General features: G+C 39.3%; 1 protein-coding gene across 9 annotated transcripts in view; it reads right to left on the minus strand.

Moving 5' to 3' along the window:
• The window catches only part of TENM4 (teneurin transmembrane protein 4), a 606,655-nt gene that overhangs the window by 540,306 nt on the left and 46,405 nt on the right, over window positions 1-19,944 (minus strand). For 2 of the 9 annotated variants that reach the window (XM_054066524.1, XM_054066514.1), the window contains exon 1: window positions 17,770-17,864. The exons of 3 other annotated variants lie outside the window; for them this stretch is intronic. The gene's annotated coding sequence lies outside the window, so the exon portion shown is untranslated. Of the gene's footprint in view, window positions 1-17,769; window positions 17,878-19,944 lie in introns of those variants that run through there. 4 more of the 9 variants (XM_054066498.1, XM_054066515.1, XM_054066535.1 and 1 more) reach the window with 4 other exon arrangements.

Consider the following 19,944-nt stretch of genomic DNA (forward strand, 5'->3'; position numbering starts at 1 on the left):
GATAAAGAAAAGCACATTCACTGGAATGTGGCCAACTCCATAAATTGTAGGACAACAGCAGAACAAGAACAAAAGACAGCATAATCAACAATAACTTGCAATGCTAAACCTTTAAATGCCCAGCATCAGAGGAAACGAAACCCACCTAAGCTGTTACTTATACGAAGAAAGGAGCTTGACATGAGCCTTTACTGCCTCTTTCTGCAAGTAGACAAATAAACAAATGATCCCAGAGGCTAGGGTCTGCAGGACTTCAGAGAAACATCTTCTTGGTAGAACTGCAGAAAGGTAATCTAAAGCTTTTTAGCCCATTCTGATAGGGCAAGATGTGCATGTCAGCAGTGTCACATTGCTTATAAGGACTGTTAACAAAATCAGAAAGAAACTTTGCTTCTACTCTCACATGAAGGAAATTAACTCCACTATCATTGCAAAGACTGCTGTAAAACCTGTGCAGAATTCTGACAAAGCTACCATAATCATAGAATTATGGAATAGTTTGCCTTGGAAAGGACCTTTGGAGGTCATCGAGTCCAACTTCCCCCTACAGTGAGCAAGGATATCTTCAACTAGAGCAGGTTGCTCAGATCCGCGACGAACCCGACCTTGAATGCTTCCAGAGATAGGGCACCTATAGCAATGTTTCATAATCCCCATGGTAAGAAATTTCTTCCTTGTGTCTGGCCTGAGTCCACCCTATTTTAGTTTAAAACCATTACCCCTTTTCCTACCACAGCAGGCCCTGCTAAAATGTTTGTCCTGATCTTTCTTATAAGCTCTCTTTAAGTACTGAAAAGCCACAACAAGGTCTCCCTGGACCCTTCTCATGTCCAGATTGAACAACCCAAACTCTCTCAGCCTTTCCTCATAGAAGAGGTGTTCCAGCCTTCTGAAATTTTTTGTGGCCCTCCTCTGGACCTGCTCCAACAGATCCACGTCTTTCTTAAATGAATACCATATCTGCATTATGTAATATTATATTTTTGGCTGTGAACTGTGATGTCACAGCTTCAGTTCTAGAAAAGGTATGAGGTGCTGTGAATATATAACAGGACTGAAAAAATTAAAGACGTAACAAAAAATGTTTTGTGTCATGTCACTTCTTAACAAGAAAATATTTGATCAGAAGCTGCTCAAAGAAATACAACTGAAACCCACTTAAACAGTTTGTTTGAAATCATAGCCCAAATTGCATATCTTCAAAACAGAATTCCAAAACCCACTTTGAATTTATGTGTGTATATATGTTTATGCACATGTACACTTATATGTATATTTCTATACATATAGAGGAAGATTGCTTCACTGAAAATGATGAATGATAATGTTTACAAAAGACAAGAATTTGTGGATCAGTCTTGGAACAAAGCCATACTGGTTCAGCGTAAATTAGTAGTTGCATGCCAGGAGATAGCTGGTGTGCTAAGATGTTTGCAGTGCTTTATTGCCTGGATTAATTAACGATAATGGTTAAGAGACTCATAATCTATTGGCTTCCAAGAGGGAATCAGGCAGTCTTCCCTCCGCAATGAGGTGTTAGAAGATTTGAAATATTTGAGGCCCCAGAGGCTACTAGGAAAATTTTTACAAGTTAATGCTCAAGCTGCCCGGTCTTGGAAACCTGCTATTACAAGTTATCCTAGAGCTTACTGTTCCATAATGTACTTTCATTCTTCTGTAATTTCTAGAAGGTTAGGCTTCTTCAAAAAAACTATGCAGTTAGTAGGTTTATCCCCAGTCCATGCAGCTAAAACTGAGCAGTTGGGCTCACAATTCCCTCCTCCCCATACCCTGCCAGGGAAAAGGGAAAGGGAAAAAGACTTGTGAGTTGGAAACTAAAACTACAATTTTAATGAAATAATAATATAGAAAATATTAAAATATAGACAAATGTATGAAATCGTGCTCCCATCCCACCCATCGATGACTATATGTCCCTGCAAATCCTGCAGAATAGACACAAGGCAAAGGTTCCAAGGCAGGGAGGGAGCTGGATTCAGGAATTGGATTCAGGAATGCATGGAGCCGGGATCAGGGGCAAACAGACAGATGAGGTCCTCGCTGGCCATTAGCCACCACAGAAGAGATCTCTCAAGTTTATACCAAGTATGACATATATGGAATTGAATAGTCTGTTGGTGAGTTTGGGGTTATCTGTCCTGCCCACCTCTCCTTGCAGGTGTGACCCTTTTCACCTCTTTGACTTACAGTACTCCACTAGTTCGAGAATGGCCTTGGTTACTATAGGAATACATATAAGCATTGGCCTTCCTGCATACCAATGCCCTGTGTTATCACTTCTAGAGACACACACTGCCTGAAAAAATTGCAGTTAACTTTCAGAAAATGAAGCTACTTAGACGAGACTTAGCTGAAGTTAGAAAACTGATTCTACATTAGCTCAATCCACAACAGAGTCTTAGTATCATTTTATGTTTTGATCAGTTGTGTATAGGCTAGTAATTTCAAATGCTTGTCTAGTATCACTGCATAACAAACATTCACATTCTCCTAGCATATTTAATTTTATTTGATCAAGCTGATAATCTTTAATTTCAAACCAGCACTGGATACGTTCTATGAAAGAGCAAATTTTTTTCTCCTTTTTGTACGAAAACCATATCTTCACTCAGATTTCTGGTTTTTGGTAATGTACCTGCATATCATACATGATCCGAGGAAAGCGACTGTTCATTAACCTAAGTATTTTGAAAGTTTTTAAGACACAGATAAAAGCAAGCGCATTAGGAAAGAAGAATAAAAATTCCTGAGTGGGATAGTAAAGATTCCTAGCATTCAGTTCTTATGGTTTCTGTGTATCAACAGGTACTTTTTCTACAGAACGTAAGTATCACAATTATTAATTTTATCATTAATAGAAAAAATGTTTCTAATTAATTTTTTACTAGAGGACTAAAGATGCCTTAATAATAAAGAACTTGTTGCTGTAAAGATTGGAAAATTAGTGAATAACTGAAATAGAACTTTGGTATACAGATGTTCCTCAAGGTATAGAAATGTTCTTTGTTAAGTCAATGTAATCATTAAAGCTGTACATAGGCATAGGTCTAATAAGAAAAAAGGAAGCATTTACATTTCTCATGTTTTCTCAAAGGTACTGCAGTTCCTATTATGTTACAATGTTAACTTAGTAGGAAAATAACACTCTTTGTAATACTTGGAGGGAAAGTTTTCTGCTCTTGAGGTTTGATCCCCTTCATGAAAACATCTCAACACAACTCTGCATCTTTAATCTGAGAAGTGTGAGACGGGTGTGGAGACTGTTTCTTGGCATGGACTTTTATGTTGATAGGCTCCCTCTATTTTTAATTTATTTCCTCCTAGCAGCTGGTGCGGAAGAATTGTGAACCATTCCTGCAACTTTCTTGGATGAAAACTTTATACCTCTTCAAGGAGACCTGCAAGTCATGTATTGATTTGACAGGGGATAGCTGTCATCTTCTTGATAATATTTTGGGTCCCTTTAGTTTTATCCTCTGAGAAACAGTTTTTGTTATCCAAGACTGGCTGTTGAGTATTTGTTTTGACTGTCGCTGATTCAGGCACTGCTCCTCTTCTGACAGGTGGTAGATTGTTTAGATGTCTGCTTAACCTTTTAGAAGCAGCATCTGGAAACAGGGTCTAAAAACTTCTTTGGTAATCACATATACACATAATTTAAAGCCAGAAGAGATTGATAGCTCATTTGGTTTGACTGCATATATGTCACAAACCTTTGCATTTAAACATTACACCAGATTAATTTAAAAAATTCCGTTTCACTAAACTGTAGATCTGGATTGATCCTATATAACATTAAACACCCAATGAAATGCCAATCTTTCATCCTTTGTGGACTAGAGTTTATGGAAGGAAATAACCCCTCGAAAGGGCAAATAAGGCTCAAATATGAGCTGTCCTGTGAAGAATTCTTCTTTGTGTATTTAAGGATGGCCTTGATCTTGTAAAAATTGTCTATGAGTTTTAATTACTACCTCTATGACCCTGTGGCTACTCAGACAGTAAAAGTAAAAGTAAAAGAACGTCAGATAAATTAAGAAATAAAGAGAGAACAGAAAGAAAAGTATTATTATGCCACTGAATAAAGCCACAATGTGTCCAATCCTCACATATAAAATGCAGATCAACATTTCTATGACAAAAAGATGTGAAAAATATAAAGGAAATGCAGATGATCAAAGGCATAGATAAGCTTGCATATTAGCAACAACTAAATATACTGAGGTTCTTCATCTTGTCAGAGTCAGATGAGAGAGGCTATGGCTGAAATACATTCTTTTCCAGCCTAAATGATTCTGTGATTCTGTGGATGTTTTCATGGTCCCTTTCAATATTTCAATTAGGAAACAGCAAATGAAGCCAGGTGGCAAGCTGAAAACAAAGGGAAGGGATTTGTGTGCATGTAGCTATGCTGCACAGCATGTAGTTACACTGTGGAGCTCAGAAGTCTATTAAAATAAAATAAGGAGCATTTATTATCTGAAGCTGGAGCCCTACATAAGTTTTTAAACAAATCTCATAATGTAACTACTGTGCTTCCTAAATAGGAAACCATTTGGTTATTTGAGTTGTGCAGGAAGTATAAATGACAAAAAGAGAGAGAGAAAAAATCATTGGCTTGCAACTTCTGCAGCTCCAGGAACAGACACTGTGTACACACAAAACAGCAGCTCAGGAGCGACGATGCCTGGTGCTGGGCAAAGCAACATCTGTCTGAGAAAAAGCATCTGCCGTGCCACAGCATGCAGCAGGAAACAAAATTTATTTTGAAGATTTTCCCCAGCGACTGGCAAAAATGCTCCTTTTACACAAAGTCAATTTTTTTGCAGTCCAATATAACTGTACCAGAAACCTTAGGGGCATTCCAAAGTGGCTATAATAGATGGCCTTTTAGGGATATCTGCCACTTGCATCACATCAATAATATCCAAAACACTCCTAAAAGCTCTTTGAGAGCCAGACCGCACCTCAGATTGGAAATCAATACAAAAAGACCCTCACACTTCATCAATATCTGCAAGCTTGGATTCAGAGTTTCAGATATTCTCTGTTCCACTTGGAACACATTAAAACAGTAAAGAAAGCCGTGAGCCCACCATCCCAGGTGTTCATCAGCAGCTTGGTTGAGCTAGTTCATAAATTCAGGGTGGGGGCATGGCTGGAAAATGCTGTCTTCAGCTAGCAGATGTGAATGTCATGATGAATAGACATACATTAAAGAAGATCACAGCTGTTCTAACCTGTACCTGTACCTGAATCCAGGAGAAAATATACCTCTTTTGCTTTTAGAGAATTGTTTGTGTGCCAAGGGACATATCCCAGAATTACAGTAGTTGTTATGGATTTCATATAAACAAAGTCTGTGTGATTTAAAAGAATAAAGTTGCTCTATGGTTGTGAAACATAACCTTTGTAAATTCAATCAACGTGTTTTTAAACATATAGTGATACTAGAAAGAAAGAGACTGGCTTTAGGCTAGATGAATCTTTGCAACCCCATAAAGTTTAAGTACAGTCAGGGAAGAAGAATAATAGCTAAAGCAAACTGATCAGCAGTTGGCTTATTTTTGTTCTTCACCTAGTGATGATGGGTATGATTATTTCTGGCATCCTTGCAGGTGGAAGAAGAAAGATGGCCTATAACATAAAGGGTGCTGGGACCACAAACCTGTCAGGAGTTATATCCTGGTATACGCTGCAATGTTTTCATCACAACGTTGCATCAGAATAGAAAGATAGTGGATTGCAACGAGACACCACTCTGCAATAATTCTGTAGTTCTCTGCAACTTCACTTGGTGATTGAGCACCTCTCCTCCTTTTGATCATCAAAGGATGAGCACCGCCTGCCTAAGCAAGGAAACCAAACTTTTCAGATCGATGATATATCTATTGAGATCAAAGAGCATAGTCACCTTTCAAATCTAATATCATGTATCCAGGGTCAGTCTTGTATGACAATAATGACTTGTGTCTCTAGAGACGAGGGATTTAAATTCATCCAGCATGAGGTGAGAGAAGACACTTTCACACTACGTACCAAAATTTCTGTGATACAGCCTACGGGGAGCAAGTCTTACTCCACGTTCCAGAAATGCCTACCAACACACAAGCTGTATGCTGAGGAGTCTACATTGTCTGGCAGAGAGAAGGGAAGTTTTGTGTCCTTTTTGATGTATAAAACAGAGGCCAAAGCCCATATGCACAGCAACTGCTCTAAATTTCTCTTTTCCATGTTGCAAAAACTATGATGCCTCAGCAGTAAGAAACTAAGGTCACCGCTACTCAAGGCATGCAGATCATAACCCATTCTGTCCATTGAGAGGACAAAAGAAACTGTGACACCCAAATTAAACATGGTTAATCATCTGTCTGATCTCATACAAATAAGTAAGGCTTACATGATTTAAAATTACTTACTGATTTGTGAGAAAGAATTGGCATATACTTGTTAGAGCTATAAAACCAAAAATAAACCAAAAAACAAACCAAACACCTAACCACTTTGCTCTATTAAAAGTTGTTTCACATGGATCGTTTTTAACTCTAAAAATTGAGCCCACTTTGAAATATATATTAGATTCAAAACAGATTGAAGTGGTTGACCTAGATATACACAGGAGATCAGCTGCAAAGCAGTGTCTCAGACACAATCCTTCCACCTACCTACAAACAGTAATTAAGATGCCCAGACACGTGAAGAAATGTTTTTTCTTAATCCCCTTAAAATTCGCCCATTACTAGGAACACACTCCATTAAATGCATGGTTTGCTCTCAGTGTTATGCTACTGCATTTTACTTAGAATACTTAATTGTTTCCAAAGAATAGCAAATGGTTAACAGCTCTCCAAACAAGGGCTGTGGTACCAGCTTCCGTAAATCGTCAGTTCCACTGACCGCATTTACACTGACTGAAGATCTGGCTTTTAAAAAAAAAAATATATATAAGAAATATATAAGAAAAAAATATATGAAATATATGCACAGGGGAAGCAGTTAAACTTCCCCATCCTAAAAGGCAAATGTGGAACAAGTGTGTGGAGCGGCTACTAAGCTACAAAGAGGAAAATGTCTGCTGCAAGAGACAGAGCAAAGTAACTCAGAAGTGTCAAAATACGCAGGTACAGTGATATAGCTTAGTCAGATTAATGGGCTGATAATATCACTGCTGAGGCTTGGAAAGCCATTGCTTCAACATCCTTTCCTGGTGATGTTGATACAGAATCCACGGCGCTGGGGCTAGGGGTAATAGGAGGGGCTTCGCATGGCAGGATGATGAAAGAAGAGAAATCTATTTCAGTGCTTAAAGGATGGAGTAGCGTTTGGTGCAGAAGGTCAGACAGATACAAGAGTAAGTTGCTGTATAGGAGTAGACTCAAAAAGGACTACTGAAATGAAAACCAGATAAGTCCCTGGAACAAGATCCTACAGTCTATCAATGCCCTGGAATAGTGTAAGAGAGACACATGGGAACACAGATATAAGGAAAACAGGGTTTTCTTGCAGTGTTGACAATAAATATGTTTGTTCTACGGTAGAAAAAGAACCCCTTGGAACAAAAAGCCCTTGCAGGCTGATATGGGAAGAAAAGCTTGTTTGTCGTGAATACAATGGAGAATTTGTTCACGCTGATGCAGACAAACCCATCACTTGAAAGCTGGAGTCTGTTTTTTGACCCTGTTTGCTCCATGTTATCAAGTCAACTCAAGTGGCATTTAATCTCCCAGAGCTGGGAAATCTCTCTTCCCCCTCATGAAAAAAAGGAAAATTGACTTTTGTGGGTGTATTTCCAGAAGAATTTGGCCTGGCAGGTGCTGGATGTGTGTAGTATCCTCCTGATGGCTGTCTGTGTCTTTCACGCCTTGCTGTCACCTTGCAACAGAAACCTACTCCATACCTGCTCCTCCACCAGTGTTTTCTCAATTCCAGGCTAAATCAGTAGCTAGAAATGGAAATTATAAGTTCCTCTCTAGTATATTTTAGGACATGGTAATTTCTACACAGCTTTCTAGTACAAAAAGCCTTTCATATCACAGGATGCAATGAAGCAACAGCAACTAGAAGCAAAATTAATAAAAAAATTACAATACGGAAAAAGAAGAAAAATGACCAGTCTGTTTTAAGTTTCTGTAAATATTGGACTTGCATGCAAATATCTGAAGATACACAGAAGAGGAAAAGAAAAGGGGTTTATTTATTTATTATTTTTTTTTTAATTCTGGTTATACTCCAAGCCAGCACAGGGATCAACAGGAACACATCTTCAAACATGAGAGAAATCTGGCTGAAATCACTACATGCGCTAGCAATTACATGCAGGCTGTAGTTTGCTGCAAGAGCTGGGCTTTTCTGGGCTGCAAGGACAGGAAGGATAGTCTTTGGACTGAGACAATGTTCTCAGACAAGCATCCAAGATCCTATTCCAAATTTACTACCAGCTTAATACCTACTCCCTTTGTTATCAGTTGAGCATCCTCAGTCCTCCATCTCTGAAGGGGTTATTGCCTGCTTTTCAGAAAATGAAGTGGGGCTTAAATAATTCTCTGGGTTAAATAATTTAGGTTTCTAGAAGGAAGGATCAGTGCCCAAGTGTGACTTGAAAATTAATAAAACAGTGTAGGTATTGGAGGAGAGGCAAAAGCAGCAATAACCCTGTTCAGAAGCCTTATATTTTTGAACCCCTGTAGCAAAAGAATTCACAGATTTCAAGACTGGAAAGGACTTGATCGCTGAGATAACAATCTCTGGGTAAAAACTGCCATGTAGTTTTAGATGGCATAAGCGCATTACAGGCACATTTTAAAAACTTGGCTTGTCCCTGCAAGTCTCACTGACTCCAAGTAATTAAAAAATAGGTGGGATTACAATCATATTAGTTTTGGGTTTGTAATTTATGTCTGAACACGTAGGACTTTGGCTGGAAGCTGACTGTGTGTGTTTTTTATATACATACATTCATGATAACAAGAAACATGCATGAGGCTGGAAAGCATTAAGTAGCATAAATAAAATTAATGCTAAATAAATAGAAGAAACATTAAACAAACAGTTATATAGGATTTCCAAAGACTTCCCACTAATGCCTGGACTAACACCCACAACTGAATATGGTGCTGCTTAGGCAGAGCTGAAATGATAAATTTGCTTTTATTCCAATCTCAGTTTGCTGAGTGATGATTTATCAGTTTCTCTATTTCATCCACCATTCGCTCTCTATCCAGGTCAGACATTATGAGGAAACTAGGGGAAAAAAAACAGGTCACCTTTTTACCCCTTCTAGCCCAGTATATCTTTGCTGAGAGTCCTTGGTAGTACAACAGAAAGGTGTGGAAGCCAAGATGCTTTCAGGAGTTTCTGACCAAGAAGTCACAAGACAAGTTGTCAGGCTAGACAACCAAAACTAAAGTTACAATTGTGCCCATATCCAGATCAGAGGATCTTTTTTCTTCCAAATAACACAGCAAAGGGAGCAGGCCATTATTATTTGGGCATAGCAGCCAAGTGAGACGCTCTCTGTAGCAGAGTTGAAACCCCAAGTGAGAACTCGCGTTGTGTTTCTCACACCCTGGTGTCAGCCACCCACAGTGTAGGTGTCTGCATCCGTAATAGTCACCAAGCTCTTTTTATAGTCACTGCAAATAAAAGGAAGCTTCTGGAGCACCAGTGGTCCTACCCAAGCCTAGACATTTCTAGTAAGTGAGATGGATGGTGCCTTACTTTCACAGGATCCATTGAGCTTACATGGTGCTGCATTGTGTCGGATACTCTCAGCTCTACCTTCCACTTTGTGGATTTCATTGCCTTTTCCATTCAGTCCTATGTGAATTGCCAATATCTAAAAGCAAATGCCATGGATTTGTACCCAGTTCTCATTAAACACAGCCTAAAAATCTGTTCCATCATGCCTGTTCACCAGTCTCCAGGCTGGCACTGAAGCATAACGGAAGGGAGCAAAAAGATATGTTAGTCACCTTGGACCTACTCAGTGCACAAGGAACTCCAGTCACAGCAGCTGTCTAACTAATAGTATTCATCATCAGTAAATTCACCCAATTTTCCTATTATCATTTCTAAGAAAGTCGACTGGCGGGTGGTGGGTAATCCTAGATGTGGCATGGCTGTGACTGCAGCTGAAATCACATGGAGATGAAAGCTTCAAAGCAAGGTTTAAGCATTAGAGAACATTATTTAAATATTATTTATTTAAGGATTAATCATCTGTTGTGGGAGGTGGCATTTTGAATAAAAATATAAACACCTTCACCTGTACAGTCAAAACGGCAACAGGGTCTGAGTGAGCTCAAAGAAGTAGGAAATAATTCACCAAGAAAATGAATGAGATTTTCTTCACCTCGTTTCTCTTGCCTCACACACACACCCCCCCCCGGTTTTGAAAAGCAATCCTCTGCCTTTCCTCACAGCAACTGCTGCCTGGATGGAGGATATGAGGCAAACATGCTCAGAAGTTTCTGCAAAGCACCTGCCTTCCTTGGCAGCATGGTAATACAATTACACACTGTAATGGTGTACCACAGCATACCTCTCATGCTAGTGTAAATATAGCTGTTCCTAGCTCCTTTTTCTCTGCCACAGCTACAATTATAACATCAAGCTACATACAATCCGTAGGGAATTCTCCTCTTCCCCTAATTTCTGCTTGGCAAGTTTTGGATCTGTTTTTTTCAGTAATAACGGTGGAGAGTTTGCTCTCAAAAGTGTCATGCAGAGCTTTACTGTAATATTTGCAGTTATAAAATTATGCGTTTTATGAAAAAAAATGTATGGTTTCCTGCTATTCCTCCATTGTCCTGTCCCCACTGACATTTAACAATAATGCCAAATAAATAGAATATATAGCTACAGCCACTACCTAATTTCCAAATGTTGTACATGCCATCACTGTAAGTATCAATGATTTATAGATGGGAAATACAAGATCAGAAAAAACAATTGAGTTGCCAAAAAATCTGAACAGGGGATACAGCTGGAGCATCCTCAATACAAGTTTATGGTTTCTCCACTGGAACACAGTGATTAAAGTATCATTGATTTCAGCAGGTTGGGTTGCAACCTGTTTCAGCTTAGTAAGAAATTGCTTTGTTAGCTAAGATGTGTCTCCTATCTGATCAGAATTCCACTTTATCAGACTAAGAAATAATCTGGATTTCTTGATATTTTCTATTATATCTGATGTATGCATCTTGTTTTCTCTAGAGCTGAAATTTCTTACTTTTGACTAGTACCAGTAATAGTAATATTGAGAAAGATGAAGAAAAACAAACAACACAGAGTGTGTCACAAGATGAGAAAACACATTCCCCCTTTTTATCTAAAGTTTCAAAGTGTACTTGGCTTTTTTTTTTGATGAGGGAAGCATCACCATTTTACAAATAAAGAAAATAATTTTGCCAAAATACTTCAGAATTGGAGGTCCTACTGAGGCATCCACCAGACCTAGTTCCAAATATGATAGTACTTTATGTCCGAGATATTTATATTTTGTACGCAGTCCACATAGGTGCTGTATAGCATTGCTTCTCAATGGGCAACCCACAAGCCGTGTCCAGCCCCCATGAGATAATGCAGTGGCCAAAGAGTCCTCCTAGTCTAGCCTGTACAGTGTCCCCTTTAATATTAAGGTGCTGAACATTGCCTAAAATTTTCCCGGGACTGCACAGCTGCAAGAAAATAGCTTCTCCATGGGATCCACCTACCTTGAATGATGCTAGGATGACAGTGTAATGACTCAGTCAGGGATAACTCCAATAAACTTCTGCTGTCTTATAGTCATCTTCCCTAGTAAGCCATTCAGAAGAAGGGGTGTGTTACAGTCTGAGGGGTAAGTGTTATTGATTGTGAGGATCAGAAAACCAGGTAAATATGAGTTTGGGACACGGGTTCATAGATTTATGGGTGCATGGGCCACAGGCTAAGAATGCAAAATTAGAAGTTCAGAGACCTGGAAGAGGAAACTTGCAGAGGAAGGCAGCTGCCAAACGAAGTGATCTCAGAGGATCACAGAATCACAGAACGGTTTGGGTTGGAAGGGACCTTAAAGATCATGGAGTTCTGATCCGCTTGCCATAGGCAAAGACACCTTCCACTAGATCAAGTTGCTCAAAGTTCCATCCAATCTGATGCTGAACACTTCCAGGTGATGGGGCAGCCACAACTTCTTTGGGCAATCCGTGCCAATGTCTCACCACATTCATAACGAAGAATTTCTTCCTTATATCTAACCTAAATCTACTCTCTTTCAGTCTGAAGCTACTACTCCTTGTCCTATCACTACATACCCCTGTAAAATAACCCCTTTTCAGGTTTCTCATCATCCACCTTTAGGTAATGGAAAGCTACTATAAGGTCTCTCTGGAGCCTTATGTTCTCCAGGCTGAAGAACCCTCATCTTTGCAGTCCTCCTCTGGACTTACTCCAGCAGGTCCATGTCCTTCTTATGTTGGGGGCTCCAGAGCTGAATGCAGGTTTCAGCAGGGCAAATTAGAGGGTGAGAATCACTTCCCTCAACGTGCTGGTCACATTTTTTCTTGCAGCCCAAGATATGTTTGGCTTTCTGGGCTATAAGCGCATATTACCCGGTCACGTTGAGCTTCTCATCAACCAACACCCCCAAGCCCTTCTCCTCAGGGCTGCTTTCAATATGGCTCTCAATATGGATGGACTAATGTTAGTGTCTGGAGGACAAAAAGTAGTGGTAGATCCTCCTGAACTAAGGTGGTGGGAAAACAAGAGACAGATGACAGGGTAGAAATAGAAGTGAGGAGGAAAGAGGAAGAAAATTAAGGCCTTGAAGAAAGGAAGGCGAAGGAATAAATTTGAAGCCAATGTGCATATAGTAATGGATAATAATAGTACTGTGTTTTTGCTGAGGGAACTAGAAACAGGCTCAGTGGAAGAAGATGGGCTGTTTATAACGACAGGAAAAATCCTTGTACAAAGTAACAGCAGGCTCCTTCAGCACAAGTTAGAGTTACATCCAGTACAAAGTTATCTCTCAAAATAATGCCTATCTAAGAATATCGGCTATTACCTACATTAGCGCTGCCACTCTTCTCATAGGTCCTGGAGAAGGACCACAGCTCTGAAGAAGCTACCTGAGGTGGAGTATATCAAGTGCACACCATTATCCCTTCTTTTCTCTTTGCCTAGAATCACACTCATCTTTCATAATCAGCAAAACAGCAGCAAAATTGCCTGACATAATACAACGTTCTCATTTTTCTTTATTTCATTGTGCACCATCCCATGGCATGGATCAACAAGCAAACAACAACATGCAGAAAAGAAACCAAGAGCTATTAAGCTGGCCTGACTGGGAAGATTTACTTCTTGACAGTGGGGAGCACAGCAGATATACCTGATGGTGGGACTTGCTAAGGGAGGTGGGGACAGTGCTGGTTCTTTTTAAATAAGTCCAAGAGTAGAGACTAGAAAGCTAAAGTCTGAAAGAAATAATATTTCAGTTTCACATAGTGGGACATAAAAGTCTGCATGGAGAAATTGATTCAATGCTGAGGTGGTACTTTTTCCTTCATCACAGCCAGAGATTTATAAGAGCAGAGCAAGGCTAGGTTTTGTATTTTTTCCATCCTGGCAAAGAAATTCTGTGGTTTGGCTCCTCCAATATGTCATTTCTTAATTCTTGCATGTTCATGCCCTCCATCCCTCCTACTATCTCTTCTACCCCTCCTTCCCAACCAGACTGTTTCTATGTAGTGCTTATGCATTTCAGTGCAATCCTAATTTGATTTCCAAAAAAATATGGAGTCTTCTTTTCTCTCTCTCCCTGGCATGTGTGCATTCTACAGTAGCAATGACAATGAACTTGTTTTCCTGTGTGCAGGCTGTTGACGTCTGCACAGTCATTTTCTAACAAGACACTCACATCTCACACATCAGCTAGATGCAAGGAAGAAAACATTGTGCCCTGTGGTTAAATTCATATAGTGGGCAAGACAGCAGGAAGGAGAGAGAAAGATGCTCCCTGGTCACTGATTTCTCCAAAAGCTCTGGCAACCATTCAGCAAAACCCTATGACAATGGAAAAAAGTCTGCTGTCTACAGGAAGATGCCAGAACCCAATGCCAACCATACACACCCAATGTATAACAGCAAACAGAGGAAAACAGGGTCTATTACATGCTTCATTCATACATTGTCCTGAGATAAGCAGCTGTAAGACCATAGACAAGTAATATTCAGCTTGCCTGTTGTACATGCCCTATGTGGTTGTCAGCAGGCTTAAAAAGGCTTTTAAGTATGGTTATCCTCATATCACACATTGACCAGCTGATGCATGTGGAATTGAAGTGAATTCAGCAAGGTCATGCAGTGATGGCAAATCTGGGAATAGCAAATACCTTGAAGGAAAACCTCCCACAACATACAGGCTGCCTTGTTGACATCAACAACTGTTCTCCAGTTTTACTGAATTGCCATCTAACTCTAATACATGTCTGTTGGTGGTGTTATTCCTTCTGTGAAGAAGATTTTTATCCTAATTGGCCTTCAGACTATATTCCTTCATCACACTCGATTTAGGTCTAAACCTAAAGTTTGCAAAGAAACTTCATCTGATCTTGAAGTTTAACAACCACCTTCATTAGCAACATTTTATGTATCAATCAAAATAAACCATTGCTCCACAGGCAGGTTTTGATGCATTTGTTTTTCATGCTGCTTAGAATCACCTTTTTTTGCTATAGTAACAAGATCACTTGCCTACTTTTATTATTGCTCAAAAGTTGTGATCTGCTAATAACTTCTAGACTTATGTATTATAAGGCAGGGCACTCTTGGAAGATCTTTGTCTGATCTTTAGCAAAAAATTCTCTTTTCTATGCAACAAGTCCTTATTATTCATCACGGTGTATTTCAGGATCTGCCAGTGTATTTAGACATACTCTGCTGTTCGGCACTGTAAGGAATGAAAACTGTTCCAGGATTGTTGACACTTTATCAATGTAACTGATTTCAGTGGGTGGCTTTGTTCTATATTTTTTTGGATAGACTCAAGATATAAATTTTTAAAAAATGAACAGCAAGAGACAGTTGGTGAACGAAGAGTAGATATTGCGAAGAGATCAGCTTCAGGGAGGAACTGGGTCCCCAGCCTTCTAGGGGCTCTGTGTCTTCTGTTATGAAATCTGGCTTCTTGCCTCTTCCCTTGGACTTTCTCATCTAGATAGCGACAAGCTTGTGCTACAGCCTCCTGACACATGGAGAAAGATCGCAGATCTATCTAGACGAGATGGCAGTGCTGCAGTAAACTATTGTCTGATGCTCTTGTGCAGGCGTTGCCCAGCAAAAAAAAGTTTCATTTCATTTTCTCTGCGAGAAAAACATGAGAAATGATAACCCCATCCATTTGGCAACTTCATCATTGCAAGCCCTGATTCTGTGAAATTCCCCAAGACAAAAATGGTTGGTCTAACAAAGGATTTCTATATGAGGAGCAGGGATACTGCAGGGGATAGACAAAAGTCAATCTCTTAGTTCACACTGGATGAGCAAGGAACAGAAGGTGAAGTAAGAAACTGAACATCTGCTCTGGTTCCTTCAGATGGAGACAATTTCATACTGTAAACAAGAGCCATTTGAACGAAAAGAGGTCTGAAGACTAAAGAGCTGTCTTTCTTATTCTCTCACTGTGTGTAATGATATTAATTTAGTTTTTCCAGTTTGGTGTTAAATTTGTTGATTTTACAGCTGACCTAGGTAAGTTCTCCCAATATTGCCACTTGGCCGAAGAATTTCCCATTCTGTCTCTGCATTTCTCATGTAATGAGGCAGGATGCTGTCAAGTCAGTTGCTGAGTTTCATGAAGTGGCTACAGAACGCACCATATTATACATTCATAGCTGGATGTCTGTACAGCTCAACAGGGTTGTGCAGATGCAAGATCGCAGTCCTCATAACCAGGCCATAATCATTCAGTTCACCATTCCACTTAGCATTTGCCAGCTGATGGCTCCATGGGTTGCCATTTTCAAAACCAGTGAAGAACCCTCATCAAACTATTCCTCTGTTCCCCTCTGTCTAGGGGCACAAACATGCCTAGAAAAATACACTGAACTGTGAAGGGCAGTTTAAGCCTGATAGTCTGATATTAAACTAGTGGGTCTGTATTATAAAGCAGTCATTTAGTTTGAGGAGGTCAATATGTGGTCAAGTTAGGTTGAATAATGCTTGTGTGATTTATGTCAAGAAGTCATTCTGTTAATTTTTCCATTTAATCCTGAATCTTACCCTGCAAATCAGAACAGTATTATTAATGCTAATTATTCTGGGCTAAGTAATATGATCGTCGTGGAAAAGACAGATTTGATGTATGCAAGTGAGATCTAATATGTGATGCAAAACTGCTGTATTACTACTCAATAAAATTATATTTCTGATGATTAAATATAGGAATTGGAACCTCAGTCCCATTACCTTAATGGCAAAACTCCCAGTAACTAGAACAGAATGAGTATTGTTCACTCTTATAAAAATCCACTAATTTCACAAATTTTTTTGTGTGAGTAAGCAGAAGGAAATGAGGTAGTGGCACTGCCAAAGAATTTATTTCCTCTTTTTCTACAATATCTGTCTTCTCTGGCTTCAGTTTTAAAAACTGAATGTCTTTTCCACTCCATCTTACCATCATTCAGTCACGGTGCTGCCCACAACATGCATGTACCACAACACTTAACTGACAGAGACTGTTTGAGGTTCTTATGCTGGGTCAGAAATTGCTCCTCTTTCTTTGACTTTATACTGCTCTTAAATATCATAAATAAATTAAGTCAACACTGAACATCAATAGGAGCATGCACACATCCTTTTATATCAGGTTACATGAATTTCTTCATCCTAACCTCAAAACTTTTGCCACTCGTAACTTCTTTTTCTAGTTGTGATTTTCTTCTAACAGATATAATTTGAAGATTTGTTTAATTGGGGCTCAACATATCCACTAAGATGACTGGAAAAAAGAATTGCCGGACTAGAAAAAAAAAAGGATAAAAATCACCTCCGTTTCAACTCGAGCCATTCTATGACTATAAAAAATATGGAAATTCCAACTGAATGTCTTCTGTACAAGTGCAGGTCAGCTCTTTGGTGGATGCACAAGGAATGTAACTCAACTGGGATGTTCCTGTCATTCCTTGTGTACCTTGGACAACCCACTCCCGTTAACAGTAAGTCTGATGCTTACAGTAGATATCAGACTTTGTGAATATATCAGTGTACCACATCAGTGGTACAGCACAGGTGTAGTAGATCTCAAGGTTCCCAGTTGCTTCAGTCCTATTGACACACGGACTTTCCATATCCACTAGGTATGACCAGTAAGTATGAAATGAGTGTGATGAATTGAGTTTCCATATCATGTGCAGACTGCATGTACTGACTAGAAATACCTCTGAAAGAAAGTTTAGCTTTCAGCAGACTTTCACATTATCACAGCCCTAAACACAGCCCTATTTTGGCTCTGTCTATAAAGCTCGCCTGACGCTTTTTGTTGCATAATGTATAAATAATGTTGTGCTTCTATTCCCTGTCTGCATTGATTCACACTGGCCTTTACAACTTCATTTGGATGACCCTGCAGTTGAAGGTTAGACCTCTCTGCAGAAGAGCAAAGGACTCAGAGCATAAAGCAATGTTTACTATGTTGTGACTGCCATCGTAACCTGCCTGGGCACTTTCAATGAGTTATTCACAGCTCAGGTAGGGTTTTCTTACCTGGTAAGTCACAACAGAACAGGAATCACTTCATGCAGAATTTTCTTAATCTTCCTTCCTACATCACTTCCTTCAAATTCTTTATCTTCTCTGAGAGGAGATCATTGTCTTGCAAAAAAAAAAAAAAAAAAAAAAAAATAGGGCACTTCATCTAGTATCTCTTAATTGCCATAGCATTTAAAGAAGATACATGAGTCTCTTAATCCAAAAGGCTAATGAATCATTTTTAATCACAGAAAAATGCCATGTTCTATAATGGTAAGCAGCCTAGAGGCCTAGAGAAAGCAGTTGGAGTTGGTAGGCATATGCTGGCTTGCTTTTTCCATAGCATGAAAAAAATGCATCAGCCTGCTGCTGGCTCCTGAATGCACATGCCTTTCTTAACTTCAGAGAAGTAATCACTTTCTTCACTACTCATTCTACTCTCTTTGCCCTATGATTGCAGATTCCAGATGGGTTTGGTATCCAGTAATTACTTTTACAACTAGAACTCACTTGCAATGCATCAGGTTAATGTTAACAGCATTCTGCACAGACATTCATAATCTTTTCTCTGTTTTTTACATTCTCTCCTATCCTAATGTAATTGTGTTTCTTTAATACTAACCAAGCAGTGATCTCTTATCATCTTTTCTTTTTTTTTGATAGCAGATATGTGGGGAGGAACAATTTACATTTTTTCCAGGCTCTCTCACCCTCCTTTGCTACATTTATTAAATCTGTATCTGTTATGTTTATGTCATAATGTCAATGGATTTTCCTTTTAATTACAGCAATCTGATTTCAGTTTATTTAAATGCTGATTTATGTTTATACTATCCCCTGGTATCAATTTCATTCCAACTAGATCCCAGTGTAACCTAATTACTTGTAGTCTTGTCATTCCAAGCTAATACTAATTAAAACAGTTTTATTACTGCAAGGTACTAAAGAGTAACCCCTCCACTGGTCTATGGGAAATAAAGTAGTAAAGTCAAGGTGAGAAAATAGGCGGCTTACAAAACCAGAGAATAGAGCACGCAGGAATGACCACTACATCTGTTTCTTGTCATCATATAACGTGCTGCAATTGCCCAAGGTTTGGAGACATCTGCCTGTGTTCGTCCACACTGTAGCTATCTCCTCTTGTTCAACCCTGTGTTCAAGCAAACTAGAGACGTTAATACGACTGTAAAGCACCAGCTGAGTGCAATTATCTCCTGTGCAATGCTTGTAAACTTCACCTGTCACTTCAACACTCCCTGCAAATCCCTCTGACTGAAGTACACCGCTGAGGCTGCTATGTACACCCTGTGGCTTCCCAAAATCCCTCCCCATCTCATGCACAGCTTTATTTTCCCCTGTCTTATTACTAAGTTCACACTTGGAGAAATGGTAATAAGGTAACTCAGCTGCTTATAGAAATTCTCCAGGTCATTGTTGTTTAATACGAAAACGACTCCTCATATATCTCTTCAGGCATATATATACACATATATGTAAAGAAGTACAGTATTCTACTCAGGTGGTTGGTTTTCCAGTATAGCTTTTCAGCTGGTTGCCAGGTAACTGGAACACTTTTGATACACGTGCAGAAGACATAATTGTTTTTCATGTGCACTCAAATTAGGAGACAGTGAAGGCTAATGTTTTTTCTGCTGATGAGTAAGTGACATCTGTGAGAACACAGAAAGCTACAGAGTGTGTCTGTCTGGGGCTAATTGATTTATAAAACTTGCTGACAGACAGATGTGAACAAACACTCCCAACAAATAACATGATTATAAATTAGCTGCTTCTTTTTATAGGAGGTAGGCTAAAAACTCACAGCAAGGATAAGTAATGGGTGCAGGAGACAAGTTAGTTGTTTTCTGCATCCAGTGAAGCACAGCGTTTGTGCTCTTGTTCTGTGAGCTGGTTTTCCATTGGAGTCTGGGAGTAAAGGAATAGAAGCTGAAGAATGAAGATGATTTCTAGAAAGCAGGAAGCATATTGCAGTATCACAGGAAAAGCTAGCTGCAAAGCAAGATGTAAATATGACCCCTTTGAGCTATCTGTCTGAAACTGTCATTTTTTTAGCTAAAGGCAGTGGATAGATCCTACTGTTATTGAGGAATATCTGTGCTGTCTTGCTTAATGAAATTCACTCCGATGCAGCTCAAGCAAATCAATTTCAGAATTTGTGAAAGGAGTATG

Source organism: Cuculus canorus, chromosome 1 (assembly GCF_017976375.1).
Source record: "Cuculus canorus isolate bCucCan1 chromosome 1, bCucCan1.pri, whole genome shotgun sequence".
Lineage (NCBI taxonomy): Eukaryota > Metazoa > Chordata > Aves > Cuculiformes > Cuculidae > Cuculus > Cuculus canorus.